This window comes from Amphiura filiformis, chromosome 14, assembly GCF_039555335.1.
Source record: "Amphiura filiformis chromosome 14, Afil_fr2py, whole genome shotgun sequence".
Lineage (NCBI taxonomy): Eukaryota > Metazoa > Echinodermata > Ophiuroidea > Amphilepidida > Amphiuridae > Amphiura > Amphiura filiformis.
Genome location: NC_092641.1, coordinates 32711350 through 32721175, shown reverse-complemented (window position 1 = coordinate 32721175; position 9826 = coordinate 32711350). Strand labels below are relative to the sequence as shown.

Genomic DNA, 9826 nt, shown 5'->3' with positions numbered 1-9826 from the left:
AATATTATTCAAGATCAGTCGGCCTGATATGACGCAATACCGTAGCCATCAAAAATAGTAAGTCCAGTTGAATAGAATTATAATTTAGTACAACTATTTAAGCTGAAAGATTATCAGCGATGAAATTTTATATTGATGACAGAAAAGCGGCAATAACAAACTTATTTTATAGATGATTATATGATGATATGCATACCGCAAAATTGAGGAGCAAGAACACTTTGTACTCCTGGAGAACAAGAACTTCTCCAGTAGTTTTTTGCCCAAATTGAAAAATATCCGTTTCCCAGGAAATCAGCAGACAGTGCAGCAGGGCAGACAGTAAGATGAGAATGTGTATTTCATTATGAAGGCATGGATAGTCTTGCAAATAGGATATCTTTCTCTGAGGCCATCCAATATGACATATTGGGGGCTGTGCAATAATTATGAGCCTTGGGGAGGGTAATATGGGGGGGCAAGAATTTTTTGGCGAGCCGAGAGGGGGGGGCAAGTGATTTTGGCACACATTCTTTGGGCGCCTTTTAAATAAATCGCTTAAAATAAAAGGCTTAGGAAAACCGTACGAAAACGCTTAAATATGCACATTTGCATGCTCGCTGCGCTCGCTACATGTATGTAGACCATTTAAAATTTACAAATTGGGATCCCAAAAATTTTGCTTATTTACATAGGCGGCGAAAAACAAACAAAAAAACCTAAATAAGAAAAACAATAAGGAAGCGCGGTTGGGATATGTTTCTAGTTACCCTGTGATTGATAGATGGATTTGATCGACATGGTGTTTCTAATTCCAACTAATTATCCCTGACTTAAACGTAACTTTAAATCCCACCAAATGATTGCTCTTTCAAACTTTGACACTTTCATCACGGCTTTACTTTACCGAAGAAGTTAAAGGGGGTCTCCGGCAAGCATAACGTTATGCCTTATATGTTAGAAAAATAATTATCAAGTACGAATCACGTGATTTTATTTGAAACAAACTCATATTGACCATAAAAACTAATAAAAACAGGCGGCGTTCAACACGCGATATTCAAAATTCCCGCGCTGAAATTGTCTAAGTGCAATGACGTAATGGTTATTTGTGCTCAATTGTCGTCAGCCTTCATTGTATTACAAGGACGTCATTGCACACGACAATTTCAGCGCCCGGGAATTTGGAATATCGCGTGTTGAGAGACGGATGTTTTTAATCGTTTTTATAGTCACTAAGAGTTAGTTTTAAATAAAACCATGTGATTCGTGCTTGATAATTATTTTTCTTACATATAAGGCATAATGTTGTGATTGCCGGAGACTTCCTTTAATTCAGTCAGTGGTATATATTTATTCCCTAAAATGAACGCAAATGATGGTCAGACAATTACATGAGCCTTTTGGCGGTTTGTTCCGGAAAAGACTTTGACAAGAAAAGACTTTCTTTTTACCTAATTTTTGGCCATTTTAGGTCACTGACTGCAATGTGGCGCAGGCTGGGGGTCAGCTGCCACTAGAGCAAGTCCAATACGAAGATGTATCTTTAGACCTATGAGGAGCCGAAACAATTTGTTGTCGAAACTTTACCAGCTTCGATTATTTATATGAGTGTACAATTTTCATAAATAATACGTAATCAAGTTTATTTAGGATAAAAAAAAGCCCGAAAAAATTACCCAAGGTTCCTGAGGTATCTTGAAATATTTTGGTAAAAATCAAAATAATTTAAGAATTTGCATTCACCGTAGTTCAAACATGTTAACATAAATTATGGCGACAAAAGGACGATTTTGATTGGTAGATGTCGTCATGTCAAAATACAAAATAAATTTGACAGACAGGCGGACGATTAATTTGGATGATGCATTTTATTTTCAAACAATTTTAATTTAATTTTAATTTTAATTATAATTTTAAAAAGCACCTGCATGCAATATTATTAGTATAACATTTGCATAACGTTTTCGGAATAAATAAATGCATAGAGTTGGGTTTAGTTATTAGCACTTTTAGATTTCGTCAAGTAAGCAGTTCTAGTGCTGAAGTTCTGATATCAACTTTGAGTGGTGACAGTGAAAATGAAGACATTGTCTGTTCTTCTGTTTATCGGCGTTCTGGCGTACGCTGCTGCCCATGGTGATGTAATAGGTAGGTTACAAGTTTGCTCTAAATTGTATAATAAATCAAGAACAAAATTGTGTCCAACATAATCATGATTAAATAAATTATTATGAGTTATTTGATAAATTTACCCAAAAATTGCTTATTTATCGCAAATTTTCCCATATTCAGAGATCTCTCTGTTAAAAATGCAACCATAACGGATAAAATGAGATGATTTAGATGCTAAATGACCAAAAAACGTAATATAACTTACTGAACCATAAATACCTTAAAATATCAGTGTTCCCTCGAATCTGAAAATTCATGAGAAACTTATGGCAAGGCCTATGCTTATGGTATGAAACATATTGCACAGTTTTCCACTTCAGTGGTTGAGGGTGCACAATAGTAATAAATTTCCCTATACTTTGTGTACAAAATGGCCTCTATTCAAATGGCTCTACCTACCTTACGAAGCGACTCAATTTTTCAAAGTGATGTTTTCCTGACTGACAAACAAACAAGCAAGTAAACAAACTAAATTAAATATATTTTAATTTTCGAGCTACCGGACCACGAATGCAATACACTTTTTCACCCAATTTTCAAAATAGAAGCACTTGTGATTTTACCTAGAAGCAGCCGGTTTGAGAAATACATGAAAAATCTGAATAAAAGCCCAGAATCTTTTCCAATCTTGGCAGATGCTTAGATTCAAGCCTACATTTATTACCTGGCACAAATTTTTCCCAAAATCTGCACAATTTTTTTGGGTTTTAATATTGATTTATAGGTTTTTGACCGAAATGTAAAAACACCGCAGATCAGGACGGAATCCCACAAGAGACATTATTTGGTGATGTGAAATCTTCAGTGGTTTAGAGAAAATAGCCATTCAACCTACCTCAATTGCATCTAAATTGTATAAGGCAACATTGGGCGTAGTCAGATCAACTTCTTCGCTCATGCTATTAATCAAATGACGAGGCTTTTTTTCATATTCATGAAGAGTACATTCTAAATGTAATTATTGAAGCTTACAACTTCATGTATGGGATGCTGAAGTGCTGTATACGCGCCTAGCTTTACAATATCTATACTTAGGGTCTTTTTATCTTTTCAGTTTCCGTAAGTCTATTGTTCAGATACGAAAACGCAAGGGATTCAGTAAGTTTACTGTAATCTGACTTCATTGTTACCTTTGAAGTACCAATCAGCTTATTTCAATAGAAGCAGATGCCTATGTCAATAAAAGCGGGAGAGACAAGACCGATGTTTTTAATGGTCTAGCGCCCTCTCGTCTTTGCATTGCTAAATTGATCTATATTAATATGACAAAATGTATTCCAATCCGAATGATAATGTCCACTTTTTTTCTGTAAAAACGTTGAAAATAAGCCCTTAAATCACAAAAGATCCGCTTATGAGCCTGTCGCGCCCCAATGCACTTGTGCAGGGCCACAATGTCGCACTTCCCTCGTATCAATGTTTATCTCCCTATTTTGCTTCCTCCTGCCCCCCCCATGATCAGGCTCCCTACTCTCTCCTCTGGAGCTTTCTCTTTCTAGTCTTTCCGTCTATCCCTCTCCTCTCTTTCTTCCTCGCCCCTCCCACTCTCACTTGTTCAGTCTCAAGTATCTCCCTCTCTCCCTCCCTCCCCCTCCCTTGCGAAATTTATCAGTATGATCCATGACTGAAAATAAGCTCTGCAAAAATAAACATTTAAAATAAACCCGAGTCTTGCATATAGGCCCAACCAATTATCAGATTAGCTTGCCATTGGTACGAATGAATAGAATACATTATCTTTGCTCCAATGCAATTCTTTTGTATTGCATTTCAATATAAAACATGATTACCAAATCACCACTTGTACGCGCCTCATTGGGAGATATTTGACTATTTCAGACGCTCGTTTCATCGCCAATATGAAAGACTTTTGCTTATAACTTGGCAACATGGTTAGTATATATTTCAATGCAAGACAATTTTTACGAGCCACTTACGTCTAGGCGTAAGTGCATATACACCAAACACAAGTCAATTGAAGCCGTACAGTTTACCGCGAATTTAGGACCGTAAAATTTAGACTCTTCTTTTGTCTAGATTAGCACCCAACCGCACATCTCAAGGTTTTATGTAAAAAATCAATGTAACTTACCAAAACGAAAACTGAAATTCAACTAACAAAAGGCTAGAATAAAAGATTGGTCACACCTAGGAGACTACCACTTCAGAATAACAATGACTTACAAAAACTATTACGGATACGGAAACAGAAACTGAAAAGATAAAACGACGGTTACTGTCGTTTTATCTTTTCTGTTTCGGGAGCACTATTGTTCAGAAACGAAAACGCAAGGAATTAAGTGAGTTGATCTGTTCCTTGAATTCATTGTTAAGTTTGAAGTACCAATCAGCTTATTTCAATAGAAGTGGGTGCGTGTTGTTAATAAAGGATGGATAAGTCAAGATTATGGCGCCCCTTTCGCTGGTCAATGAATGACAAATAATAATACATTTAAAATAGATTTGAGTCTGGCAATTTTGCCTGAAGCAATTATCAGATTACCAATTCCAATGAAAGAAATCCAATTAGTTTCACTTCAACGCACTTCTTTGGTGTTGCATATGACCAAGTTTTAAGGTGTATTTGGGACGAAAATAATTCCCCGTTTCATCTCTACATAATCATAATATGACCGATTTTTGCACGATTGCACGAACAAGTATACGTAATTCTTGGCAACACTGATTATAGGCCCCCTACTAGTGATTAATGTATATTTCTACGCTGGGCTATTTTCACGAGCCACTCCCGCCTAGGCTGAAGTACCTATACACTCAACGCAAGTCAATTGAAGCCGTACAATTTATCGCGAATTTACGAGCGTAAAATTTAGACATTTCTTTTGTCTAGATTAGCATCAACCCTCTTATCTCACGTTTTTCATGTCAGAAATTAACATAACTCCCGAAACCGAAACAGTTATCTTCGTTCAACTTTTCTGTAGACAACAAAAGACTAGAATAAAAGGATTGTTCACACGTACCATGCTAACACTTCAAAATAACAATGAGATCCGAAACCGACAACTGAAACCGAAACAGAAACAGAAAAGATAAAACGACGGTATACTTCACCGTATACTAAAATAATGAGCGAAGTGTGTGTGTCTCTCTGTCTGTCCTGCTATGTGTTTCGACGCATCGATCCGATATTTCGGATATGGATAGGTATCGGGAAAAGCATGTCCTTCGGTTGGTTTTAAAGGTCATCGGAGGTCAAGGTCAAAGGTTAAAATTTAAAACTTTGTCCGATCGGGCTCAAACTTGGTGGGTGGAATCCTTGACACAAAGGGAATATATTGCGCGAAACAAAATCGAGGTCAACCGAGGTCAAAGGTCATTACGAAGGGTTCAAATTTCAAACTTTGTCCGATCAGGATTAAACTTGGTGGGTGGAATCCTTGGTATGAGGGTAACACATAAAATATAATCGAGGTCATCCGAGGTCAAAGGTCATTCAGAGGCTAAATTTTAAACTTTGCTCGATTTGGCTTAAGGCCCTTTACAATTGATTCTTAGTTTCCTGTTTCCCGCCCGCGTCCAAAGTAGAGAATTGCAAAATATTTAATTATTTTATTTATATTTTGGATTTTCTCTTTTAAAATAACTTTAAATGACTCCCATTTGCTACTTTCTGACTTTGATCATATCAACTATAATGATGAATAAACAAAGAACATAACTGTACCATTACTTATGTATAAAATCAAACATAGTTGTAGAATAATTAAATGCTTGTCCCTTGTCGAAACGGGTTGATGTAGGTTGCGACCACTTGTTTTAAAATAAAGAAAATAAAAGATAATTAATAATTAATAATTAAAAGTCGCCTCATCCCTTGTTTTCAACCATGAAACAGGAAACTAAGAATTAATTGTGAAGGGCCTAAACTTGGTGAAAGTAATTCTCCATAATTATACGGGAGCATGAACAAAATCAAACCGAGATCACAGGTCATATAGGGTAAAACGTTAAGAGTATGCCCAATCGGGCTTAAAAGTGGTAAAAAGAATACTCAATATGACGGGAACATGTTAAAAGTCAAAAGGGTCATCAGGGATCAAACAGCATTGCCATCAGTTACTCTCACAGCTACGGGTTGAACTAGTGAATAAAAATTTATGTTGCGTAGTGTTCTTGTTTAATTCTGATTTAATTTCCGTTTCTTTCCTTTTTCAGTTAGCATAATGTTTGCTATATGTTTCCGTGGTTTTTTTTTTAAGATTAAGGAATCAGATATTAACGTTTGCACAGGACATATCGAATTGAATTATGAATACGAGGAAAGTCCTTCTGATATCAAATCATTTTTGTTTAAAATTTGTGATATAAAACAAATTGTTACTTATTTTAACAGTCCTCGAAGTAAACTTTATCAATCTAATGATATATGTCTTTAAAGTGTATGCAGCTGGGATCAAAACCGACGATCAATTGAAAGTTTTGACCTTTCATATTGAAGGTGTTCATTTCCCAAAGACCTATTTTTTTTGGTGTTTTGGGAAAACAATTCATATATTCAATACGAAAGCTAGGTTAAAACTTCATACACTTAAAGCACACGTCATTAGATTTATAAAGTTTACTTTGAGGACTGTTAAATATCAAATATATCAATTTCAATCATTTGCCATAAAATGTGTATTATATCACGAATTTAAAAAAACCCCACACAATTATTTGATATCAGAAGGACATTCTTCGTATTCAGAATGCAATTAGATATGTATGATGTGCTCTCAGGTCCCAAAAATACTGCCCAAACGTTGCTACCAGAGCCCTTAATACATCATTTGTTTAACAATATTAATAATGAAGCAAAAATATGGAAAGGGGTGTTGCATTGTGATTTCTTGACAGTTGAGTTTATAATATTTTTTGATCTATTTTGCAGAGAGAGAAGGTCCTAAGAGAGAGATGCTTATTGATACCGAAGGAGGTAGGTAGATGTATTAATTGTTTTAATTGTCCGAGTCTGCTATTCCTGAAGCTTGTATATACGATTGTTTATTGCTATAGATGAACACACTGAATATGGACACACAAGCTGTTAAGTTTCTTCTGCGGCAATCCTGCTTTCTTTTGACTGCCATGAAGCTTACACAATGTTATAATTTTTGGAGCCAAATTGAAAGTTCAGCTTCATTGCCTGAAAGGACACGGAGCATAAAAATGTGATTTCTTGGTAGTGGCGGCACCAGGATGTTTTTTTTTCGGGGAGGGGGGCATGGGGAAAAGTGAATTTCAGGGAAGGGGTCAAATGCAACACATTTTGCGGACAATTGCCGGAAAAAATGAAATGTTCCTAATTTGGGGGTTTAAGGCTAAAAGTTGGGGCAAACATGGGGGTGCAATGAAAACTATTCGGGGTGGGGTTGGGGTGGGGGTGGGAGGGGAGGGAAAATTCCTCTTACCCGCTAGTGCCGCCACTGATGCTTGGTTTCTTGTTGTAATAATTACATTAGATCGTATCAAAGTGATTTTGCTGATAAATTTAATTTCCATTTTTTTCCTTTTTCAGGGAGACGCACCAGTAAGTATACTTTTTGCTATATGTTTCCGTTTCTTTGTAAAGATTAAAACATTGTTTGTTGTTTTACAATATAAATTGAAAATAGGGCATCGGAAGTTGCATTGTAATTTCTTGACAGTTAAGTTTATAATAATTTATGATCTATTTTGCAGAGAGAGGAGGTCCTACCGGAGAGATGCTTTCTGATAACGCAGGTAGGCAGATTTATTAATTGTTTTAATCTTTATAAATCTAATGATATATGTCCTTAAAGTGTATGCAGCTGGGATCAAAAGCCGACGATCAATTGAAAGTTTTGACCTTTCATATTGAAGGTGTTCATTTCCCAAAGACCTAATTTGTTTTTGTGTTTTGGGAAAACAATCCATATATTCAATACGAAAGCTAGGTTAAAACTTCATACACTTAAAGCACACGTCATTAGATTTATAAAGTTTACTTTGAGGACTGTTAAATATCTAACATATCAATTTCAATCATTTGCCATAAAATGTGTATTATATCGCGAATTTAAAAAAACCCACAAAATTATTTGATATCAAAAGGACATTCTTCGTATTCAGAATGCAATTAGATATGTATGATGTGCTCTCATGTCCCAAAAATACTGCCCAAACGTTGCTACCAGAGCCCTTAATACATCATTTGTTTAACAATATTAATAATGAAGCAAAAATATGGAAAGGGGTGTTGCATTGTGATTTCTTGACAGTTGAGTTTATAATATTTTTTGATCTATTTTGCAGAGAGAAAAGGTCCTAAGAGAGAGATGCTTATTGATACCGAAAGAGGTAGGTAGATGTATTAATTGTTTTAATTGTCCGAGTCTGCTATTCCTGAAGCTTGTATATACGATTGTTTATTGCTATAGATGAACACACTGAATATAAGGACACACAAGCTGTTAAGTTTCTTCTGCGGCAATCCTGCTTTCTTTTGACTGCCATGAAGCTTACACAATGTTATAATTTTTGGAGCCAAATTGAAAGTTCAGCTTCATTGCCTGAAAGGACACGGAGCATAAAAAATGTGATTTCTTGGTAGTGGCGGCACCAGGATGTTTTTTTTTTCGGGGGAGGGGGGCATGGGGGAAAAGTGAATTTCAGGGAAGGGGTCAAATGCAACACATTTTGCGGACAATTGCCGGAAAAAATGAAATGTTCCTAATTTGGGGGTTTAAGGCTAAAAGTTGGGGCAAACATGGGGGTGCAATGAAAACTATTCGGGGTGGGGTTGGGGTGGGGGTGGGAGGAGGGAAAATTCCTCTTACCCGCTAGTGCCGCCACTGATGCTTGGTTTCTTGTTGTAATAATTACATTAGATCGTATCAAAGTGATTTTGCTGATAAATTTAATTTCCATTTTTTTCCTTTTTCAGGAAGACGCACCAGTAAGTATACTTTTTGCTATATGTTTCCGTTTCTTTGTAAAGATTAAAACATTGTTTGTTGTTTTACAATATAAATTGAAAATAGGGCATCGGAAGTTGCATTGTAATCTCTTGACAGTTAAGTTTATAATCTATTTTGCAGAGAGAAGAGGTTTTTCCGGATAGATGCTCTCTGATAACGCAGGTAGGCAGATTTGTTAATTGTTTTAATTACCTGGGTCTGCTTTTCCTGAAGCTTGTATACACGATTGTTTACACTGTATACACTGAATGTAAGGCCACACATGGCAAATAATAATTAACCTATTTGCCCGCCTATTTGTTAATTTTCTTCTGCGACAATCCTATTTTTTTACTGCCATGAAGGTGACACAATGTTTTACTATCTGGAGCTAAAGCAAATTAAAGTCAGCTTCATTGCCTGAAAGTATACTGATGTGATTGCTTAGTTTCTTGTTGCTGATAGATTTAATTTCCATTTCTTTCCTTTTTCAGAGAGACGCATCAGTAAGTACACTTTTTGCTTTATGTTTCCGTTTTTTTTAAAGATTATGTTTTACAATATAAAGCAAAAAAGGGGATCGGAAGTTGCATTTGATCTCTTAACAGTATAGTTTATAATAATTTATGATATGTTTTCAGAGAGAGGTAACGTAAATTGAAAGTTCAGCTTCATTTCCTAAAAGGACACGGAATTCTATTCTGGTAAATGCGATTGCTTGGTTTTTGGTTGTAACAATAATAATTATT

The 9826-nt window shown here is 35.8% G+C and overlaps 1 long non-coding RNA gene across 1 annotated transcript; it reads left to right on the top strand.

Moving 5' to 3' along the window:
- Positions 1-7034: 7034 nt before the first annotated feature.
- LOC140169050 (uncharacterized) lies at positions 7035-7881 on the top strand. Its single transcript, XR_011861332.1, has 3 exons — positions 7035-7093; positions 7676-7687; positions 7840-7881. It is a non-coding gene; the product is annotated as an uncharacterized lncRNA (long non-coding RNA).
- Positions 7882-9826: the final 1945 nt, after the last annotated feature.